Raw genomic sequence first — 24,897 nt, 5'->3', positions numbered from 1 at the left:
CGCTAAGAGTCGGACGCGGCTGAGCGACTTGACTTTCACTTTTCTCTTTCATGCATTGGAGAAGGAAATGGCAACCCACTCCAGTATTCTTGCCTAGAGAATCCCAGGGATGGCGGAGCCTGGTGGGCTGCTGTCTATGGGGTCGCACAGAGTCGGACACGACTGAAATGACTTAGCATAGCATAGCATAATGTTCATAATTTGTAAACACTTCACTCTTTTCTTAATTTACACAAAAGCTAACAAATAATGGTAAAGATTATTTTGTGATGAATAATAAATTTCTTCATGGTGCTAGAATCAGTAGACATTAATAAATTTTATCAATTTTATGAGTTTATACATGATGAAAAAAATACTCTTTTTACACATTGAAGAAACTCAAAGTGTTAAAGGGGAAATCTTCCTTGAAAAGTTTTCTGGCAATCATGTTTACTAAATATTACGCACTCCTTGGCCAAAGTAATCTTTTCCTGGTCTTATCTGTGTTGTTGGGCTTCCCTGGTAGCTCAGCTTGTAAAGAATCTGCCTGCAATGCAGGAGGTTTGATTCCTGGGTTGGGAAGATCTGCTGGAGAAGGGATAGGCTATCCACTCCAGTATTCTGGCCTGAGAATTCCACGGGCTGTACAGTCTATGGGGTCTCAAAGAGTCGGACAAGACTGACCAACTTTCACTTCACTTCACTTCACTTCACTTCACTTCATATGTGTTGTTTTTTACCTATCTATCCAAACTGTTCCATCCTTTCCCCTATTACTCAAGCCAAAGCCAATACAACTTATTTTACTAAAGCTGCCTAACATCTGATCTCGTTGACCCCTAATTCATAAACTTGGAATTACACTATCCACAATAATGCAAATCTGAGCACTTGTACACCTCTTACAAAGATCTCCAGTCTCTCCCCATTGCCCTATGGTCAAATCCAAATGCCTTTATAGGGCCTACTTGACCTGGTCTCTGATGATCTCTAAAGCTTTGCCACATGGTCCTTTCCTCTTGTAATATAACATTTAGAGCTTATGTTTTTCCAATTGTCCTTGCTCTCTGATCTATAGTACTGGAACACACTCTTTCTCTTGGCTAGAATTCCCCACTCATTCTTCCCCTGAGTCCAGTTCAGACTTCAGTCATCACTTTAGGCAGTCTTTTCTCATGTTCTTCTACAGGATGAATATATGTCTGTTTGTTATGTGTCTGAGTCCTCTCAGTGTGTGAACTTAGTGTGTGGAGGCTGGCTTTAAGCCTTTATCCTCTCCTATCCCCACTACAAAGAGTAGTCCCTGGAACATAGAAGCTCAGTGAATAGTTGTGGATTAATGGGTTCTGAGAGTCAAATAGGTTAAATTCCATGTGCATTTACATCACCATTATAATATACATGTCAAAATTATTTTCTTACAGATGTTTATGAAACATGCAGATGTTAGATGGTTAAGTCATAGTACTTTGAAAATACCATATTTTTAATATTTATTTATTTGTTTTATTTCTACAAATTTATACCTGTCTCAAGAAATCTAAATTGATTATTTGGCTATAAAATCAAATAATGATAATGTACCACTCGTCTGCTTGAGAGGTTATTAAAATATATCCAGGAAAAATGTCAACAAAAATCAAAGAAAAAAGAGAAAGGATGAGAAATCAACACCTTTTCACTTTGTCAGTTTGTTTCTCAATGAAAGGAGAGAAAAGAAGTAGAAAATATCAACTGACTTGAGAAAGTATTAATCAAACATTTTAATGCAGGATTGATGAGAGACAAATACTTTTAAAAAATCTAGGTCACATGATGACAATGTTATATCAATACAAAATTTACTGACTTAATAAACTCCTTGTAATTAAGTGGAAAAATTGATGATAGTCTGTGTTAATACCAAGATCTGAAAAGGAAAAAAGAAAACTGTGATATTTGTTTTCAATATACAGGAAGCATTTTTACTTTCTACTTGTAAAATTATATTTTTATAATAAGATCTTACATTTAAATAGCACTTTGCAGTTTAGCAAATAAATCAATATATTGCTGTATATTGTCACCTTGCTTATGTAACTTATATGCAGAGTGCAGGTATGCTCAGTCACTTCACTCGTGTCAGACTCTTTGCAACACTATGGACTGTAGCCTGCCAGGCTTCTCTGTTCCTGAGGTATGTAGAGAATATCATGCAAAATGCTGAGCTGGATGAAGCAGAGGCTGGAATCAAGATTACAGGGAGAAATATTAGTAACTTCAAATATGCAGATGACACCACCCTTATGGCAGAAAGCAAAGAGGAACTAAAGAGCCTCTTGATAAAAGTGAAAGAGGAGAGTGAAAAAGCTGGCTTAAAACTCAACCTTCAAAAAACTATCATGGCATCTTGTTCCATCACTTCATGGCAAATATATGGGGAAACAAAGGAAATGGTGACAGACTTTATTTTCTTGGGCTCCAAAATCACTGCAGATGGTGACTGCAAGGTAAAGAAGCTTGTTCCTTGGAAGAAAAGTTATGACAAACTTAGCATATTTAAAAGCAGAGACATTACTTTGCCAACAAAGGTCCATATAATTAAAGCTATGGTTTTTCCAATAATCATGTGTGGATTTGAGAGTTGGGCCATAAAGAAGGCTGAACATTGAAGAACCGATGCTTTTGAACTGTGGTGTTGTGGAAGACTCTTGAGAATCTCTTGGACTGCAAGGAGATCAAACCAGTCAATCCTAAAGGAAATTAGTCCTGGATATTCTTTGGAAGGACTGATGCTGACCCTGAAGCTCCAATACTTTGGCTACCTGATGTAAGAAATTGACTCATTGGAAAAGACCCTGATGCTGGGAAATATTCAAGTCAAGAGGAGAAGCGGGGTGACAGAGGATAAGATAGTTGGCTGGCATCACAGACTCAGTGGACATGAGTTTGACCAGTCTCCAGGAGATGGTGAAGGACAGGGAAGCCTGCATACTGCAGTCCATGTGGCCGCAAAGAGTTGGACTCAACTGGGTGACTGAACAACAATATCCATTATCCAAAAGGACACACAGGAAAGCTGCTAATATGTGTGCATATTTAGTATAATTTAATCCATCATTGCCTACATAAACAAAATAGATTTTGAGATAAAAGAAAATGTGAAATCGCATTTTAATGATCATTTAATACACAAACATTTTAATGAGAAGGCAGAAACCATCCTTCATTTTTCACTGTTATGTAGTTTCATAAACTGCTCTTTGAAAATCAGCTGAATGTATTATATCATGGAACTTTTTGTAGGGATTAGTATACTGTTTGAAACACAGGACAAACATATCTATCCAAAATACTTTACTGCTACTAAAATTACTTTGATATATTTGCTTAAAACTTTGGATGACTTAAACATAAATGAATCATTACAGATCGACAAAATTTTTAAGATGTCATGAATTTTAATATTTATAAAAATGTGGAATTAATGTAAATAAATTAGGAAAAACATAATAATAAAATTAATGCTGGTTTCATTGACTTATAAGACCACTGAAAATCAAAGTACATAAAAAAGTATAAAAATTTATTTTCAAAATTTATAAAAAATTATTTGAGTTGATTTACATTATCTAAACTGAAGAATTAGATGGAAGGGCTAAAATATGAGGAAATATTTTAACCATGTGAAATGATAAATGCAAATGACAGACTTAGAGCATTTCATTCTAGTGAATCATAAAGAAGTATATGGGGGAGCCTGGGGGGCTGCCGTCTATGGGGTCGCACAGAGTCGGACACGACTGAAGTGACTAACCAGCAGCAGCAGCAGTATTCTATTAAAAAGTTTAAATTTCTAAAACAAAGCATTTTCTGGATCTAGAATTATAATATTTTACTACAATATACACAGGTAGAATTAATTGAAATTTATGACAATTTAGTGACACGACGGGAAAGAGCTCAATGTTAGATACCAAATGCTGTTGTAAGTTTACCACTTTTTACTAATTTTGCAAAAATAACTTTAATGTTTTATTTATAATAAAATACAACCTGTAATTAAATATATGACATTAAAAATATATATGTATTTTTTTTTCATTTGAAGGTATATTATCTTGATTTCACTTTTTTAACCCTACTTCCTGTCAGTAAGTACTCTCAAGTCTGGTCTTTTCTAAACCTTTAACTATAGTATATTTTTGTTATTTTCAATATTCCTTCTTTAAAACAATTCTTACTCTAAAAAAACTCTCCCTTATCACTACAATAATTTTTACAACTGTTCACCTCAATATCACTATGGTTCCATTGTTATCCATACTCTACAGAGTACATTAGAAAATGTATGTCCTATCTTCTACCTTTCATAAATAACAGACTGAATTAATTTCCTCACTACACTTAATATTTTAAACTCATCTCAATTTTAAAACCATACATAATTTTAAATAAATAATTTTGTGTTTTCTCTTATAAGTTTTAAGTTATTCTAATATATTTTTGAATATATAACTATCAGAAGTAAAATAATGTTTTCTGCAATCAGTAAAGAAGCCTATATGAGGTAAGAATAACCTAAAGAATCTAAAGGAAACCCAAAGAAGTATAAAATGTAACATATAGAACTTGGGATTAGGCATCAAATATGTTTCCAATAAACTCAGAACCTTGGTTGCTCTTTTAAAAAATATTTATCTTGTTTTAACCTAAATGTCTTTGTCCTTAAAAATATTAATAGCAATAGATCTTACCTAAAAGTGTGACTATGACAATGAACTAAAAACATAGATGTAGAAAATGTTATACCTTAAATAACTAGTGATCTATATATATTAGCCATTTTTTGTGGATTTTAATTTTCTTCCACTTTCAGTTGAAAGATTTAAAAACTATTTTCATTATAGATAGAAATGCAGGTGTAATAAATCACAAAGATCAATATTATTTATAGCAATACATATTTTTTTTATTTGATCATTCATCTCTCTAAGAAGAAACTTCACTCACTACTAAACACATCCTTTCTTTTTTAAGTCCTTTGAAAAAAAAAAGTGATCAGATCAGTGATGGTAGATGACATGAAATTGTGCTACTGTTTCTCCCATCCATTCATATTTGTCCATGCCTATTGCCAAAAAAGATTCATCTAGTCAAGGCTATGGTTTTTCCTGTGGTCATGTATGGATGTGAGAGTTGGACTGTGAAGAAGGCTGAGCGCCGAAGAATTGATGCTTTTGAACTGTGGTGTTGGAGAAGACTCTTGAGAGTCCCTTGGACTGCAAGGAGATCCAATCAGTCCATTGTGAGGCAGATCAGCCCTGGGATTTCTTTGGAAGGAATGATGCTAAAGCTGAAACTCCAGTACTTTGGCCACCTCATGCAAAGAGTTGACTCATTGGAAAAGACTCTGATGCTGGGAGGGATTGGGGGCAGGAGGAGAAGGGGATGACAGAGGATGAGATGGCTGGATGGCATCACTGACTCGATGGACATGAGTTTGAGTGAACTCCGGGAGTTGGTGATGGACAGGGAGGCCTGGCGTGCTGCGATTCATGGGGTTGCAAAGAGTCGGACATGACTGTGCGACTGATCTGATCTGATCTGATTATCAAACTGTTATTTTTGTGCCTCATTTATATAGTTTCAATTCTCTAAGTTGTTGTTCAGTTACTAAGTCGTGTCCAACTATTTGCGACCCCATGGACCCCAGCACACCAGGTTTCCTTATTCTTCAGCAACTCCTGGAGCTTGCTCAAAGTCATGTCCATTCAGTGGGTGATGCCATCCAGTCTTCTCATCCTCTGCCGTCCCCTTCTCCTCCTGCCTTCAACCTCTCCCAGCGTCAGGGTCTTTTCCAGTAAGTCGGCTCTTTGTATCAGGTGGCCAAAGTACTGGGCCTTTAGAGTCAGCATCAGTCCTTCCAATGAATATTCAGGGTTGATTTCCTTTAGGATTGACTGGTTTGATCTCTTTGTTGTCCAAGGGATTCTCAGAAGTCTTTTCTAGCACTTTATTTTCAGACTAGACTCTACCATATTATAATCAGGCTGTTATATTCATATTCTTAACACACCAAGTTAACTGAATCACTGCTTAACTGAATTAACCACTCTAAACTATTACCACTATGAAGCAAATTATATTTGTTAAGAGAACCTATTTCTTATCAAAGACTCACAAATATAATTACATCTGTTTTTCTAGTATTATTTCTTACTTTCCCTCTGAAATAGATCCTATATATTAAATTTAATTAATCAATGTATTAGTTAATCTGGAAAGCATACAGTTCTCTAGGTTTTTATCTTTCATATCTCCTTTGCACTCAGAATTTTTTACACTACGACATTTCATAAATTGTTTATGGATTCTACTTTACCTGCTTTTGATATTTCACTGTTTCCTTATGGCCTCAAGTTCTTATGATGCCCCTACTTTTATGGCCTAAAAACTGATTCATCATTCTTATGCTGAAAAAACTCATCCTTCTATATTCTTATGGTACTAGATTCGTGTCATGCTTAATGACATATTTTATATTGAGAACTACATTAAGCTGTAAATATATATTTGTATAAACCTAGTTGTTATTATGGGGCTTCCCAGGTGGTTCAATGGTAGAGAATTTGCCTGTAATGCAGGAGATGTGGGCCCCATCCCTGGATGGGGAAGATCACCTAGAGGTGGAAATGGCAACCCACTCCAGTATTCTTGCCTGGAGAATCCCATGGGCAGAGGGGCCTGATGGCCAACACTCCAGGGACTCACAAAGAGTAGAGCATGCCTGAGTATGCATATAAAAAAATAAATTGTTTGTGTATGGTTTCAATTTTCTAAGGAATCAACTACTTTATCATTTTCAAACTAGCACCCAGATTACAGCATGTAACTAATCACATGCCAGAGTCCAGCTCCAGCAGCCAGGGAATCAGCCTGAAGGGGTGAGCAGTGTCGGCAGACGATGATGTAGCCTCTGACTCATAGTATGGAACTACGTGTTTATTTCAAGCTTCAGGTTCTCTTTTATACTTGGACAAAAGCATTAGGTCAGAGGTTTGACATTTTAGTTTTCCTCACCCGGATTTTTGTCTGCAGAAATCATTGTTGTCCTACAAACAGAATTCCTGCTTTAGCGATTCTCTCAGAATCAACTTTACAATCTATTATCTACTTTCTCTTATGTGTCCTATACTTAACTTGTGATTACATTGTAATTGAAAGATGATTCTGTGAATGTGCTGCACTCAATATGCCAGCAAATTTGGAAAACTCAGCAGTGGCCACAGGATTGGAAAAGGTCAGTTTCCATTCTAATCCCAAAGAAAGGCAATGCCAAAGAAAGCTCACACTACTGCACAGTTGCACTCATCTCACATGCTAGTAAAGTAATGCTCAAAATTCTCCAAACCACGCTTCAGCAATACATGAACCATGAACTTCCTGATGTTCAAGCTGGTTTTAGAAAAGGCAGAGGAACCAGAGATCAAATTGCCAACATCCATTGGATCATGGAAAAAGCAAGAGAGTTCCAGAAAAACATCTATTTCTGCTTTATTGACTATGCCAAAGCCTTTGACTGTGTGGCTCACAATAAACTGTGGAAAATTCTGAAAGAGATGGGAGTACCAGACCACCTGACCTGCCTCTTGAGAAACCTGTATGCAGGTCAGGAAGCAACAGTTACAACTGGACATGGAACAACAGACTGGTTCCAAATAGGAAAATGAGTACGTCAAGGCTGTATATTGTCACCCTGCTTATTTAACTTATATGCAGAGTACATCATGAGAAATGCTGGACTGGAAGAAACACAAGCTGGAATCAAGATTGCCAGGAGAAATATCAATAACCTCAGATATGCAGATGACACCACCCTTATGGCAGAAAGTGAAGAGGAACTAAAAAGCCTCTTGATGAAAGAGGAGAGTGAAAAAGTTGGCTTAAAGCTCAACATTCAGAAAACAAAGATCATGGCCTCCGGTCCCATCACTTCATGGAAAATAGATGGGGAAACAGTGGAAACAGTGTCAGACTTTATTTTTCTGGGCTCCAAAATCACTGCAGATGGTGACTGCAGCCATGACATTAAAAGATGCTCACTCCTTGGAAGGAAAGTTATGACCAACCTAGATAGCATATTCAAAAGCAGAGACATTACTTTGCCAACAAAGGTCTGTCTAGTCAAGGCTATGGTTTTTCCAGTGGTCATGTATGGATGTGAGAGTTGAACTGTGAAGAAGGCTGAGTGCCAAAGAATTGATGCTTTTGAACTGTGGTGTTGGAGAAGACTCTTGAGAGTCCCTTGGACTGCAAGGAGATCCAACCAGTCCATTCTGAAGGAGATCAGCCCTAGGATTTCTTTGAAGGAATAATGCTAAAGCTGAAACTCCAGTACTTTGGCCACCTCATGTGAAGAGTTGACTCATTGGAAAAGACTCTGATGCTGGGAGGGATTGGGGGCAGAAGGAGAAGGGGACGACAGAGGATGAGATGGCTGGATGGCATCACTGACTCGATGGACGTGAGTCTGAGTGAACTCCCGGAGTTGGTGACGGACAGGGAGGCCTAGCATGCTGCAAATCATGGGGTCGCAAAGAGTCGGACACGACTGAGCGACTGAACTGAACTAAACAGTAATTAGGTAACTATTTAGAACAGAGCTGTCTAATTGATTGCTCTGTAATAACAGCAATGTTCTATGTCTGCATTGTCCAATATGGTACCCGTAAGGGTATTTTGCCTGTTTAAACACTTGAAATGTGGCTAGTGTGACTGAGAAACTAAAATTTTAATTTATTTAATGTTAATAATTTTAAATTAACATAGCTGCACCTGGCTACTGGACAATGCAGAGCAGAACCAGAAAGTCAAGATGATTGCATTTAAGGGTAATAAAATAATGCCTGGATAACACATGTGCTATAAAACATATTAATTGACTTTGCTATGAATTATCTATGACTATAGACAGTGCCCTAGTATGGGCACTAGTTTATGCTTTTATTTTCTCAAGGAGAGAATACTATGGCCTGTTTTTCCCCTCCAAATTATATTTTAATTCACTTTAAAAATTCATGTACAATAAAAATTTACCTGTTTTTGTTGTAAAGTTCTATGAGTTTTGATAAAGACATATAGTTGTGTAAATACTAACTCAGCCAAGATATTGCATAATTCCATCACTGTAAAACTTTCTCATGTCCTTCTGTAGTCAACTTCATACAGGCTTTGTTACTGAATGCAGAATATGTTTTTAACTTCTGAGAATCAATTGTTCAAAAATATGTTGGAAAAATTTTTAAGAGTTCCCTAAAGAAGAAGGAAAACATCTTTGGAATTGATCATGAGAATTGGACCGTAAAGAAAGCTGAACGCTGAAGAATTGATGCTTTTGAACTGTGGTGTTGGGGAAGACTCTTGAGAGTCACTTGGACTGCAAGGAGATACAACCAGTCCATCCTAAAGGAGTTCAGTCCTCCGTGTTCATTGCAAGGACTGAGGTTGAAGCTGAAACTCCAATACTCTGGCCACGTGATGCAAAGAGCTGACTCATTTGAAAAGATCCTGATACTGGGAAAGATTGAGGGAAGGATGAGAAGGGGACGACAGAAGATGAGATGGTTGGATGGCATCACTGACTCAATGGGCATGAGCTTGGGTAAATTCCGGGAGTTGGTGATGGACAGGGAGGCCTGACATGCTGTGATTCATGGGGTCTCAAAGAGTCAGACACAACTGTGCAACTGAACTGAACTGAATGAGGAAATATAAGGACATTGATTAAATGATATCTGAGAAAGACAGATAACAAACTGTTTACAAACTGTTATTGGCAAAGTACAAATGTCAAAGGAAGGGATGAATGATTTATTTTGTGCAAGGGAATATTCTGAAACAGTGTAATGAAAAGGCAAAATTTGCCTTTCATAACATATAGTGGATAATTGATGTAGCCATTCATTTAGAATGAATCTCCAGTGCTTGTAGAAATTAAATAATAAAATAATAGGCATTCCTTTAATTAATGGCAGTCTAATTATTTTCCTAGAACTTGCTTTAAAATGCCAAGATGATCAGAAAAGAAATATTTTAAAATTCTGCTTCAAGTCATTTTTAAGTTAATTGGATAGTGAAAAATTACTAGGCCAGGATATGGGATACATTGGAGACCTAGTAGATTGATTATTCAGGTCATGGGAATTATTGCTTTTCTGGGCTTTAACAGTTCAGTGGGAATCAGCTTTATTGCTAACCAAGTAATAGAACTGCAGACACTGATCAACACTTTTGAACACTTCATGAGGCTATAAGCATCAGAAATTGAAATCTTGGTACTTAATAAATTATGGATGAGCTCTATATATTAAAATAAAAAATCTCTACATTGGATTAGGACCCATAAAGGATGTACCTTAGGAGTAAATAAGAATTTTCTTACAATGCAGACCCTCACAAACACTGTCTCAATTTGGTGGTTCTTCAACAAGTTAAAAACAGAATTTCTATATGATCCAGCAATTTCACTCTTGGATATATATTCAAGAATTAAGAATAGGTATTCAAATAAATATTTGTACACAGATATTGATAACAGCAGTAATCACAATAGCCAAAATGTTGAAACAACCCAAACATCACACAGATATTGATAACAGCACTAATCACAATAGCCAAAATGTTGAAACAACCCAAACATCTATCACCAAATGGATAAATAAAATGCAGTATATCCATACAACAAAATATTATTCAATCCCCAAAAGGAATCAAGACTGATACATACTTCAGCATGGGTAAACCTCAAAAACATTATTCGAAATGAAGGAAAACAGACATAGAAGGTCACATACTATACAATTCCATTTACATAAAATACAAAAAATAATTAAATTCATAGAGACAGAAAGCAGATTAGTGGTTATCAGGGCTGGTGGCAAAGAGAGGTGGAGGGTGACTGTTTAATGGATGTGGGTCTTCTTTTTGGGTGATGGAATGTTTTAGAATGAGATGGAGTAATAATTGCACAACACTGAATGCACTGATGCTAGTGAACTGTACATTTTAACATGGTTAATTTTATGTTATGTAAATTTTATCTCAACAAAAAAGAAAAACAAAAGCAAAAACAGTAGGCAAAATTAAACATATGACTACCATATAAGCAAGAAATTGTACTCCTAGGCATTTAATTCAAAGAAAGAAATATATTATGTTCACACTATTCTATACACAAATATTCATATCAGCTGAAAACTATCTAGCTTCATTCAGTGGATGATGGGTTAAACCAAGTTGTGGTATACTTGTACTGTGGAACACTATTCAACAATATAAAAGAATAATCATTGATGCATGCTGTAGCACAAATGAATTTCCATAAAATTTTGCTGACTGAAAAATATTGACTACATACTTTATGATTCCATTTATATAACATTTTATATTATTTTATATGCAGAGTTAAGGGATAGGGAGTAGAGTTTAGGAAGGATGTTCAGTGAGTATAAAAAGACAACATAATGTATCATTGAACTGATAGAATTGTTTTGCCTTTATTGTATCAATGTCAATATCTTGGTTGTGGTATTGTATAAAAGTGAAAGTGTTAATAGCTCTGTCATGTCCAACTCTTTGCAACCCCATGGACTGTAGCCTGTCAGGCTCCTCTGTCCATGGGATTCTCCAGGCAAGAATACTGAAGTGGGTTGCCATCTCCTCCTCCAGGGGATCTTCCTGACAGAGGGATTGAACCCATGTCTTCTGTGTCTCCTATCTCCTTCATTGGCAGGCAGATGGAAAGTCCAGGAAATATTGTATAGTTTCACAAAATGTTACCAGTGTGGTAAACTCATTAAGGGTACATAGGAATCTTTTTTGTGTTATTTCTTACAACTCCATGCATTTTACAATTATCTCAAAATAAGTTTAATTTTAAAAAATTTACACCAACTCTTGCCATAAATATGAAAAAGAATACTCCCCTATCTATTTTAAGTCCAGGTTAACTTCAAAGATGAGAGTATTACAAGAAAGGATAATTACAGGTCATGAACATACTTGAAAGACACTTAACAAAATAGCAAAGTAAAATCAGACCTATATCTAAAATAGTTTTATCTTATTACCAAATTGGTTACAAAATTAACCAAGAGAGTAAAATTGGTTTAACACTTAAAAAGTAGTCAGTCATACAATCCAACACAGTGGCAGAATAAAGGATATAACCCATACAATCATTTCAATAAATGTGACAAAACTATTTAATAAAGTTCAACATATGCTCATAGTTTAAAAACATATCAAGTTACATATGTGGCTTCTAAATGTAACAAGTAAAAGAATTCAGCAAAAACCATATTTAAGAGTGTATATTTAAAACTATTCTTTTGGAGCTCTAGAAAAGAGCAGGAATGACCATTCATCACTTTTATTCAATGCTTTTCTATTCAATTAAATAATACTAAGTAAACAAAGTGTAAGTATCAGGAAGGAATAAATAATATGGCCATAATTTCATAAAATTCTGTATTTAAAATTAAAGAAATGCAGGTACATTATTAGAATTAATAAGTTCTTGCTTTTGGAAGACTCAGAATTATTCCAAGGCTGATCATAAGGTGGCTATCACTGGCAATCCAGGTTATCTGTTTTTCTTTTTTTTTTTTTTTTTTGGTTATGTCCCATAAGAAAGGAAGTTTCATAATAATGAGAAAGTCTTTCTCAAAAGACTCTGGCAAATTTTCTCTTATTAAAGCTTTTTAAATTGTGTAACATAGCTTGCATGTATACAAAAGAGTACAAAGCAAAAAATGTACAGTTTAATTACTCAAAGTGAACTTCTGTGTAACAAGCATTTAGGTTAAGAAATAAAACAACTTGACCTCTCAAGAAATATTTGCCTCCTCTTCAACATTATTGAGATTCTTAAAGAGCTTTTTCTTAATGCAAGTATATCTATTGATACTCTTCATACTGAAAGCAAAAAATATATATTTAATTCTTAACTCAGTTAGTAATAATAGAAAACCCATTGTATTTTCACAAAAATTGATATCTCTTATAAAAATAAAAAATGATGACATTTCCAGGACAATAAAAAGCTAGTGAGATAAGTAATGCAGATTTACATATATATATGTGTGTGTGTGTATATATATATATATATATATATTTATTTATTTATTTACTTAACTGTTGGCTGAGAAGACAATTTTAATTTGTTCCTTAGATTGTAATATATGGAAAAAGTAGGGTTGCTACAAACATGTACTTTAAAATGGAAAGTATTTTAATAGTCTTTTTAGATAATAGTGGATATTCTTTTATGATACTAAATCAAATTCAACTTGTAATTTCTTCAAAGTAAATTTCAATGTAGACTTTTAAAGCTTATCGTTAAACTTTAGTACTTTTTTATGTTAAAATTTGTTTGTGTAGTTTGCATTTTGAAGGAATATTTTACCCATAAGTAATTCAGAACATTATGGACTGGTCATTCAGGAAATATTGGTTCACTGATTATTTGTTCCAAATGTTATCATTCTACATTTAGAAATTTCAAAGTAAAATTATATTTTTGCTGATGTCACTGCTGATTTAATTAGAAGTTTTTAAGAATCAGGAAGCCAACCTCAAGGTGATATGTACAAGTTTTACAATTTTATTTAATTTTCTCTTAAAACCTTAAATTTTATCATTTAATATAAATATTGTCATTTGTTTTCCTTGAAGTGGCATGCTCATTTTGCTCATTTTTAAGAAAATGTTCACCAAATGCTGAAGTCTTAATAACCACAATTTGCCTCCCATTTTCTTTGCAAGGAATACTTTCTTAAAAATCCATTTTTTAAAAAGATGCACTTAATGTTACTTAATCAAGTGAATAAATATTACCAGTTTATCGTAGGTGAAATTGACATTTTATTTTCTCTGCAAGTGACTGCTGTTACAATTCAGTGCCACTAATTTGTACAATTACTTTTACTCACTATTGCTTTTGCACCATTAGTACAGTGTCAAAGAAGTGAAAATAGCAAACAACACCAAAGTCTTATTACGAAAATAGTCTTAATCTCCATGATCTGCAGACTAGGTGTGAAAAAATTTCATAGCGCAGCCAGAAATAAAGCAAGAAATACTTTCATAGTGATAAACTCCTTATCAGCCTCCAGGTACATTTCAACTGTGTATATAAGATCCTTCTTAGCGTTCATTCTGTTGACATTTTGTAGTTGGAAAAAAGATGGTATATAAATTCTGTGGCTTCTTTAGAAACATTCAATCAAATGTTTATTTTTTAGACAATTGGAGTCTGCTGCTGCTGCTAAGTCGCTTCAGTCGTGTCCGACTCTGTGCGACCCCAGAGACAGCAGCCCACCAGGCTCCCCGTCCCTGGGATTCTCCAGGCAAGATTGGAGTCTAGGAACTTCAGTCTTTTCATTGGTAAATATTTAACATCTTCAGAGTACAAAGAACAGCAGTGAGGGAATAAAAAGAAGAAATTTAAATGCTAAAAGCTATGTTCAACAATTATGCAGTTTATACTACTTACAAAAAAAAAAAACAAAAACACCCTGTAACAGGTAAATAACATTTTTTTATAATTTTGAATGCTTATGTTCATCCATAAATATGTAATTTTACAGGAAATAAAGAATGATACAATTCATCATGACAATGTGAATATGATACTAATGTTTAGAACCTTTAGTTTTCTTTCCTTAATCAAAGAGTACTCCTACTTTAAAAACATCTTTTTTTATGTCATTGAAGTGTTTACTAGGAACCAGTGTTAAACACAGGTGACCCTATGAAATGGATAGGCATAAAAGATTGAAGTGTACATGACACTGTTCATTCTAACAGCTTGTTTTTATTCACAGAAATGTAACAGAAAAACTGACTATACAGATAGGAATTTCAGAGTTACTGAAAGACTTTGAGGACAAGCAGTCTGAAATACTCATCTGTTAATGAAATGGAGATTCTCAAGATGGTTAAGAAAGACATACTCAGATTAGTTAAATGTCCCTGGGCTCTATCTGAAGACAGAAATGAACAAAGTAAAAGTCCAGTACCCATGAAAACAATTTTCATTCAAAATACTACAGAACGTCAATACCACCACCAAAACAGTTATTTATAGTTTATGAAGCATTGGCTTTCAATAGGGGAATACCTCAGTGGCCTGAGGGTGGATTTATTATTATAATATCTATGGGAATTATGTTATTTTTAACAGTTATTAGGTGAATTATGTTGAAAGTGGTTCAGGAGAAGGCAATGGCACCCCACTCCAGTACTCTTGCCTGGAAAATCCCATGGACGGAGGAGCCTGGTAGGCTGCAGTCCATGGGGTTGCTAAGAGTCCTGAGCGGCTTCACTTTCACTTTTCCCTTTCATGCACTGGAGAAGGAAATGGCAACCCACTCCAGTGTTCTTGCCTGGAGAATCCCAGGGACAGGGGAGCCTGGTGGGCTGCTGTCTATGGGGTCGCACAGAGTCAGACACGACTGCAGTGACTTAGCAGCAGCATGTTGAAAGTGGTTAAATTAAGTACAATGCTTATCATTAAAGTAAAATAATTATCAATTGATTATATCATTTCAACCTAAAAATGTTCCTTTTCTAAAATGTAAATATATTTTATATGTAATATTATATTAGTTTCAAGTATACTACACAAAATTTTATATCTGTATAAATTATGAAATGATTACCATGTTAAATTCAATAACTATCTTTCCCCATACAAAGTTATTATGATATTATTTACCACATTCCTTATGCTATATATTCATCTCCAACTTATTTATGATATAATTGGAAGTTGGCACCTCTTAATCTGCTATACCTATTTCACCCAATTCCCTGTGCCCTTCCTCTGGCATCTGGCATTTGTTCTATCTATGAGTCTTCCTTTTGTTTAGTTTATTTTCTTTCTTTTGTTTATTGGTTTGTTTCACTTTTCAGATTTCATATATAAGTGAAATTTTATGTGGCATTTGTCTTTCTCTGACTTATTTCACTTAGAATAATACCCTCTAGATCTATCCATGTTATCACAAATGTCAATGTTGTTTTTTTAGCTACTGATTAAGTATGTATATTGATACATTTTTCCTTATCCATCATCTATCAGTGGACATTTGGTTGCTTCCATGTCTTGGCTATTGTAAATAATGCTGAAATGAACTTTGAAGTGCTTGTATTTTTTTCTTTTCTGAGTCAGTGTTTTGTTTTGTTTTTCTCTCTTTGTGTATATATACACAGAAGTAAAAATGTTGTCTCATATAGTAACTTTAGGGCTTCCCAGATGGCTCAGTGGTAAATAATCCACTTGCAGGAGATGCAGGAGATATGGGTTTGATCTCTGGGTTGGGAAGATTACCTGGAGGAGAAGATGGCAATCCACCCCAGTAGTCTTGTCTGGAGAATCCCATGGACAGAGGGGCCTGGTGGGCTACAAGTCCATAGGGTTGCAAAGAAATGGACATGACTGAGTGACTGAGCGTGCATTCATAGCAACTTCGATTTTAGTTTTTGAGGAACCTCCATGTTTGCCATTGCAACTTCAACAAACTAGAATCTCACCAAAAGAGTATGAAGATTCTCTCTTCCTCACATCTTCACCAACACTTGTTAATTGTTATATTTTGATGAAAGTTCTTCTGACATAAGTGAGGAGGTATCACATTGTAGTTTTGATTTGCGTTCTCCCAATAATTAGTGATGTAGATCATCTTCTCATGTATCTCAGCCATCTGTATATCTTTGGAACAGTATCTATTTAGGTCCTCTGCCCATTTTACAAATCAGGTTGTTTGTTTTTGATGCAGAGTTGTATGAGTTCTGTGTATATCTTGGCTATTAACCTCTTATTTGACATGTCATTTGCAAATATCTCCCATCACTGGTGGTTTCCTTTTCTATGCAAAGGTTTTCTGTTTGATTTATCACCATTTGCTAAATTTGCTTTTGTTTTCTTGGCCTGAAGAGACATACCTGAAATATATTGCTAATTCCAGTGTCAAAAAACATCCTGTCTGTATTTTCTTTGGTTTTAGGTTTTCAGCTCTTGCATTTAAGTTTTAAAAATCCATTTCAAATTATTTCTGTATATTCTGTGAAAAAGTCATCCATTTTTACTCTTTTGCATGTATTGTATAGCTTTCCCAAAACCACTATTGAGGAGGTTTTCTCCATATTGTATATTCTTGCCTTAACCATAACTATAACCATCTTGCCTCTTTCCCTTGGCAACATAATTCTGCTAAAAGAAAAGGGGGCTATCAGAGAGTCATTTCATAGGCAGGTTGATAAGAAGTCTAGGGGTCCCCAAGGAGAGAGGGGTCTGGAATTCTCAAGGAGGAAGAAAGCACAAACTTTTTTTTCCTCTACATTCCTTAGGATTATGTATCTTGCCTGAGGACAGTCTCTGGATTAAACCTGGCTAATCATGTTATCTTAAAATGTAAATTATTGGAGTAGGTCTGGTCTTTACAAGGATTATATAACAATAATGTATCCTGCCTGAAGGCAGTCTCTGGACTAAACCTTCTAGCTAATCCTATTATCTTAAAATGTAAATTATGGGAGTAGGTCTGGTGAGATCTTTACAACCTCCAGACATTCTTTGGATTAATTGGAGAGTATATATCAAATCCCTTATGATTATACAGTGGAAGTGAGAAATAGATTTAAGGGACTAGATCTGATAGATAGAGTACCTGATGAACTATGAACGGAGGTTTGTGACATTGTACAGGAGACAGGGATCAAGACCATCCCCATGGAAAAGAAATGAAAAAAGCAAAATGGCTGTCTGGGGAGGCCTTACAAATAGCTGTGAAAAGAAGAGAAGTGAGAAGCAAAGGTGAAAAGGAAAGATATAAGCATCTGAATGCAGAGTTCCAAAGAATAGTAAGGAGAGATAAGAAAGCCTTCCTGGATGATCAATGCAAAGAAATAGAGGAAAACAATAGAATGGGAAAGACTAGAGATCTCTTCAAGAAAATTAGAGATATCAAGGGAACATTTCATGCAAAGATGGGCTCCATAAAGGACAGAAATGAAATGGACCTAACAGAAGCAGAAGATATTAAGAAGAGGTGTCAAGAATACACAGAAGAACTGTACAAAAAATATCTTCATGACCCAGATAATCACGATGGTCTGATCACTCACCTACAGCCAGACATCCTGGAATGTGAAGTCAAGTGGGCCTTAGAAAGCATCACTACGAACAAAGCTAGTGGAGGTAATGGAATTCCAGTTGAACTCTTTCAAATCCTGAAAGATGATGCTGTGAAAGTGTTGCACTCAATATGCCAGCAAATTTGGAAAAGTCAGCAGTGGCCACAGGACTGGAAAAGGTCAGTTTTCATTCCAATCCCAAAGAAAGGCAATGCCAAAGAAAGCTCACACTACCGCACAGTTGTACTCATCTCTCACGCTAGTAAAGTAATGCTCAAAATTCTCCAAGCCAGGCTTCAGTGAAATTCCAGATATTCAAGCTGGTTTTAGAAAAGGCAGAGGAACCAGAGACCAAATTGCCAACATCTGCTGGATCATCAAAAAAGCAAGACAGTTCCAGAAAAACATCTATTTCTGCTTTATTGACTATGCCAAAGCCTTTGACTGTGTGGATCAAATTAAACTGGAAAATTCTGAAAGAGGTGGGAATACCAGACCACCTGACCTGACTCTTGAGAAGGCTGTATGCAGGTCAGGAAGCAACAGTTAGAACTGGACATGGAACAACAGACTGGTTCCAAATAGGAAAGGAGTACGTCAAGGCTGTATATTGTCACCCTGATTATTTAACTTCTATGCAGAGTACATCATGAGAAACGCTGGGCTGGAAGAAGCACAAGCTGGAATCAAGATTGCTGGGAGAAATATCAATAACCTCAGATATGCAGATGACACAACCCTTATGGCAGAAAGTGAAAAGAAACTAAAAAGCCTCTTGATGAAAGTGAAAGAGGAGAGTGAAAAAGTTGGCTTAAAGCTCAACATTCAGAAAACAAAGGACATGGCATCTGGTCCTGTCACTTCATGGCAAATAGATTGGGAAACAGTGGCCGACTTTATTTTTGTGGGCTCTAAAATCACTGCAGGTGGTGATTGTAGCCATGAAATTAAGAGACGTTTACTCCTTGCAAGGAAAGTTATGACCAACCTAGATAGCATATTGAAAAGCAGAGACATTACTTTGCCAACAAAGGTCCGTCTAGTCAAGGCTATGGTTTTTCCAATGGTCATGTATGGATGTGAGAGTCGGACTGTGAAGAAAGCTGAGTGCTGAAGAATTGATACTTTTGAACTGTGATATTGGAGAAGACTCTTGAGAGTCCCGTGGACGGCAAAGAGATCCACCCAGTCCATTCCAAAGGAGATCAGTCCTGGGTGTTCTTTTGAAGGACTGATGCTAAAGCTGAAACTCCAATACTTTGGCGACCTCTTGTGAAGAGTTGACTCGTTGGAAAAGACTCTGATGCTGGGAGGGATTGGGGGCAGGAGGAGAAGGGGATGACAGAGGATGAGATACCTGAATGGCATCACCGATTCGATGCACATGAGTTCGGGTGAACTCCGGGAGTTGGTGATGGACAGGGAGGCCTGATGTGCTGTAATTCATGGGGTCGCAAAGAGGTGGACACAACTGAGCGACTGAACTAACTGACTGATATAACTCTGTTGCTAACACTAGCAAGGGGGTACTCTTTCTACCCGCTTCTGATGTCTATGTCATAATTTGGGGGCTTATTTCTGGGCTCTTTATTCTGTTCCATTAATCTATGTATCTGATTTTGTGCCAGTAATATATTGTTTTGTTTATTATAGTTTGTAGTAGTTTGAAATCAAGGAGTATATATCTCCAGCTTTTTCTTTTCTCTCTTAATGTTATTTTGGCTATTCAGGGTTTGTGTTTCCATAAAATTTGTTCTAGCTCCATGAAAAATGTCATTGATGTTTTGATAAGGATTACATTTAATCCATAGACTGTCTTCAGGAATATGGTCATTTTAACAATATTCATTCTTCTAAACTATGATACATCTTTTTTACTTGTCTAGTTAAATTTCTTTCATCAGCGTCATATAGTTTTCTGAATATAAGTCTTTTACCTTTTTGGTTAGATTTATCCCTAGGTGTTTTATTCTTTCTTATACAATTTTAAATGGAACTGTCTTCTTAATTTCTCTTTCTGATAGTTTGTTGTTAGTGTAGAGGAAAACAACAGATTTCTGCATATCAGTTTTGTATCCTGCATATGTTCGTCTACAGTTTTGTTTTGTGTTTTCTTTCCTCTTCTTTTATTTCCTTAAAGGAACATGAATCTCCATGGAGTAGAAAATACATTATGTTACTCTTTGTGTATTTGTTGTGCTTAGGTATATAGTGTTCACAAACTCTGCTTAGCTCTTTCCCTCACCTGGATTTCATGACTGAACAAAAAAGAACAATGAAAAGAAGCTCTGAAATGTCACTTATATAAGTATTATTTGTCACATAGAAGAGTATAAAAGCACAGAATAAAATGATAGTAATTTAATATAATACAAAAGAAGCTGATACCAATATTGCTTCTCATATTTTTGATTTTGAAAAATGCTTCTTGGTTGAAATTCATACATAAAACTGAAATTAAACTAAGAATGAATATCAATTAAATGTGTAATACCTTTATTTCACTTGTTTTCATATGGTCATTTTGGTATCTACCCTCTGAGCCATAATCCTTTCGACCATGTCAAGTAAAAAAGAAAATATAATCTTTTTCAAGTAAAAATTCTGCATATACAGTATTAATAACACATCCAACTAGCTTTGGGGTTTCTTTAATGAAAGTGATCCTTAATATGATTTCGCCTTTTCAAAATAGTGTTGACTAAAGTAGCCTAGGGAACCACTTCCTAATTGCTTCTGTACAATGCAGAATGCTATTTCATTTGTTGCACAGTAAACAGTACAGGCTTATTATAATGATTTGGCAGAATGTCATACCACGACTATTTAACTTGTTGTTTGTCTTCTTGTTATTGTAATGTTCTACCTTCTTATGCAACACAATGTTTGGGAGCTCTATGGACAAAAGCAAATGTATTTTTCATGCTCAATGTCTGAGAGTTTCAAAAATATTGAATTTCTTCTGCTATTTATTACTTATTGTGAATGAGTGAAGTCACTCAGTTGTGTCCAACTCTTCGTGACCCCATGGACTGTACCAGGCTCCTCTGTCCATGGGATTCTCCAGGCAAGAGTAATGGAGTGGGTTGCCATTTCCTTCTTCAGGGGATCTTCCTGACCCAGGGATTGAACCTGGGTCTCCCACATTGGAGGCAGACACTTTAATCTCTGAGACACCAGGGAAGACTTATTACTTATTAAGTATGAATAAATCTAAGAAGCCTGCAAGCACAAGTAAATGCCTCAGTATGTATGCAAATAATGATTTATTAGTAATATAAGCTATCCAAAATGACATCAGAGATATGCTATGAACAGAAGTAATTAAATACCAACAGAACATATATATATTTAAAATACTGGCATGTGAGAGTATTATATGCAAAAATGTTGGCTAATTTTAAACTATGTGGGAGACTCAGAAGGTGTTCCTCCTGAATTTTAAACATGGAGGAAAATCTTGATTCTTTCTATATTCACAGAATGATTAACCTGTTTTGGTAATTTGAATATGCTTTTTGGGGGAAGGAATAATCCATTTAGTCTTAAGATGTAATGATAAGTAATACTGAAATAGGATCTCTGCTTTCTAAGTTTAGACAGTACACTGATCCTAGAATTTCTTATGACTAATTTTTGTGAATAAAATTTTAAGTTTTGCTCTCCCCCCAAAGTGAGTTATATAAAAGTTATTTTGTATCTACACTGTGGATTTTTATGTGTTCAAACTGGCAATGGTCATGTGAGAATAACTGCAATAAATTAGGGGAAAGGATAAATGAGGGTTTCTTTATTAAACTTATAAGTTACTCATGAAAGTACCTCCCAACATAGCTGAAGCATGAAGTAAAAAATTTAACCTACAAAGTGAGCAGGTGATAGTTCAGAATAAAACAAGCTTGGGGGAAAAAAAAAGAGAGAGAGAGAGAGAGAAAGACCAGTATTTTTTAAATGTGTACATTCCTGGAGGAGGTCATCACTAGCCCCACCATAGAGTCGTCAAGCAGACAACCCACAAACTGGAGAACAATAATACCAAAGAAATTCTCACACTGTTCCAAAAGTTCTAAGGCCCACAACAGATTTCCCAACCTGGGATCTGGCAAAGGGAATGAGAACCCTCAGGGAATTTTACTTGGAAGGCCACTGGGATTTGATTACAGAAGTTCCACATAACTGGGGAAACAGACTCTTGGAAGGAACAAACAAAGTCTTGTGTGCACCAGGATCCAGGAGAAAGGAGCAGTGACCCCACAAGAGACTTAACCAGACTTGCCTGTGAGTGTTCAGGAGTCTCCAGTGGAGGCGTGGGCTGACAATAGCCTGCTGCAGAGTCAGAGGCACTGAATACAATAGTCCTGGGAGCTGCAGCATGCTGGCATAAATTCTTTTGTAGAAAGTCGCAATTACTGTCATTGGCCTAAGGCCAAACTACAAGGAGGGAATACAGCCACACCAGTCAACAGAAAGTTGGACTAAAGATTTACTGAGTATGACCCCACCCATCAGAGTAAGACCCAGCTTTCCCCACAGCCAGTACCTCCTATCAGGAAGCTTCAATCAATAAGCCTCTTCTTATTGGTCAGAGGGCAGACAGAATGAAAACCACAATCACAGAAAACTAACCAAACTGATCATTTGCATCACAGTGTTGTCTAAACTCAATAAAACTATGAGCCATGCCTGTAGGGCCACCCAAGACAGATGGGTCATGGTGGAAAGTCCTGACAAAATGTGGTCACTGGAGAAGGGTATGGCAAACCACTTCAGCATTCTGGCCTTGAAAACCCCATGAACAGTATGAAAAGGCAGAAGATATGACACTGACAAAAGAACTTCCCAGGTTGGTAGGTACACAACATGCTACTGGAGAAGAGTGAAGAAATAGAGGTTGAGCCAAAGTGAAAACAATGCCCAGTTGTGGATATGTCTGGTGGTGAAAGTAAAGCCTGATGTTGTAAGAATAATATTGCATAGGAACCTGGGTTATTAGGCCCTTGATTCAAGGCAAATTGGAAGTGGTTAAACAGGAGATGGCAAGAATGAACCTCAACATTTTATGAATCAGTGAACTAAAATGGACTGGAATGGGTGAATTTAACTCAGATGACCATTATATCTACTACTGTGGACAAGAATCCCTTAGAAGAAATACAGAGGTCTCATAGTTAACAAAGAGTCAAAAATGCAGTACTTGGGTGCAATCTCAGAAATGACAGCATGGTCTCTGTTCATTACCAAGGCAAGCTATTCAGTATCACAGCAATCCAAGTTTATGCCCTGGCCAGTAATGCTGAATAAGCTGAAGTTGAACGGTTCTATGAAGATCTACAAGACCTTCTAGAACTAGCACCAAAAACAGATGTTTTTTTCATCATAGGGCCGTGAAATGCAAAAGTAGGAAGTCAAAAGATACCTGTAGTAACAGGCAAATTTGGCCTTGGAGTACAAAATGAAGCAGGGCAAAGGCTAACAGAGTTCTGCCAAGAGAACACACTGGTCATAGCAAACACCCTCTTTCAACAACACAAGAGACAACTCTACACATGGACATAACCAGAAGGCCAATACTGAAATCAGATCGATTATATTTGCAGCCTAAGATGGAGAAGCTCTACACAGTCAGCAAACATAAGACCAGGAGTTGTCTGTGACTCTAACCACGAACTCCTTGCTGCCAAATTCAGACTTCAACTGAAGAAAAATGGGAAAACCACTAGACCATTCAGGTATGATCTAAATCAAACCTTTTATGATTATACAGTGGAAGTGACAAATAGATTTAAGGGATTACATCTGATAGACTGTCTGAATAAATATGGGTGGAGATTTGTAACATTGTACAGGAAGCTACAATCAAAACCAAACTTGAGAAAAAGAAATGAAAAAAGACAAAATTGTTGTCCAAGTAGGTCTTACACATAGCTGAGAAAAGAAGAGAAGCAAAATGCAAAGAAGAAAAGAATATATACTCATCTGAATGTGGAGTTCCAAAGAATAGCAAGAAACATGAAAAGCCTTCCTCAGTGATCAGTGCAAAGAAATAGAGGAATGCAATAGAATGGGAAAGACTAGAGATCTTGTCAAGAAAATTAGATATACCAAGGGAATATTTCATGCAAAGATGTGCACAATAAAGGATAGAAATTGTATGGAACTGACAGAGCAGAAGATATTGAGAAGAGGTGGCAACAATACACAGAAAAACTATACAAAAAATATTTTAATGACCCAGATAACCACGATGGTGTGATCACTCACCTAAGCCAGGCATTCTAGGGTGCAAAATTATTTGGGCCTTAGGAAGCATCATTATGAACAAAGCTAGTGGGGGTGATGGAATTTCAGCTGAGCTATTTCAAACCCTAACAGATGATGCTGTGAAAGTGTTGCACTCAATGTGTCAGCAAAGTTGGAAAACTCAGCAGTGGCCACAGGACTGTAAAAGGTCAGTTTTCATTCCAATCCCAAAGAAACACAATGCCAAAGAATGTTCAAACTACTGCACAGTTGCACTTATCTCACACACTAGCATAGTAAAGGCCCTAAATTCTTCAAGAGAGGCTTCAACAGTAGGTGAACTGAGAACTTCCAGATGTTCAAGCTGGATTTAGAAAAGACAGAGGAACCAAAGATCAAATTGCCAATATCTGTTGGATCATACAAAAAGCATGAGAATTCCAAAAGAAAACCACTTATGCTTTATTGACTCCCTAAAGCCTTTGTGTGGAGCAC

This window comes from Bos mutus, chromosome 1 (assembly GCF_027580195.1).
Source record: "Bos mutus isolate GX-2022 chromosome 1, NWIPB_WYAK_1.1, whole genome shotgun sequence".
Classification (NCBI taxonomy): domain Eukaryota; kingdom Metazoa; phylum Chordata; class Mammalia; order Artiodactyla; family Bovidae; genus Bos; species Bos mutus.
The sequence above is the reverse complement of the archived record's forward strand: the minus strand, read 5'-3'. Positions refer to the sequence as shown.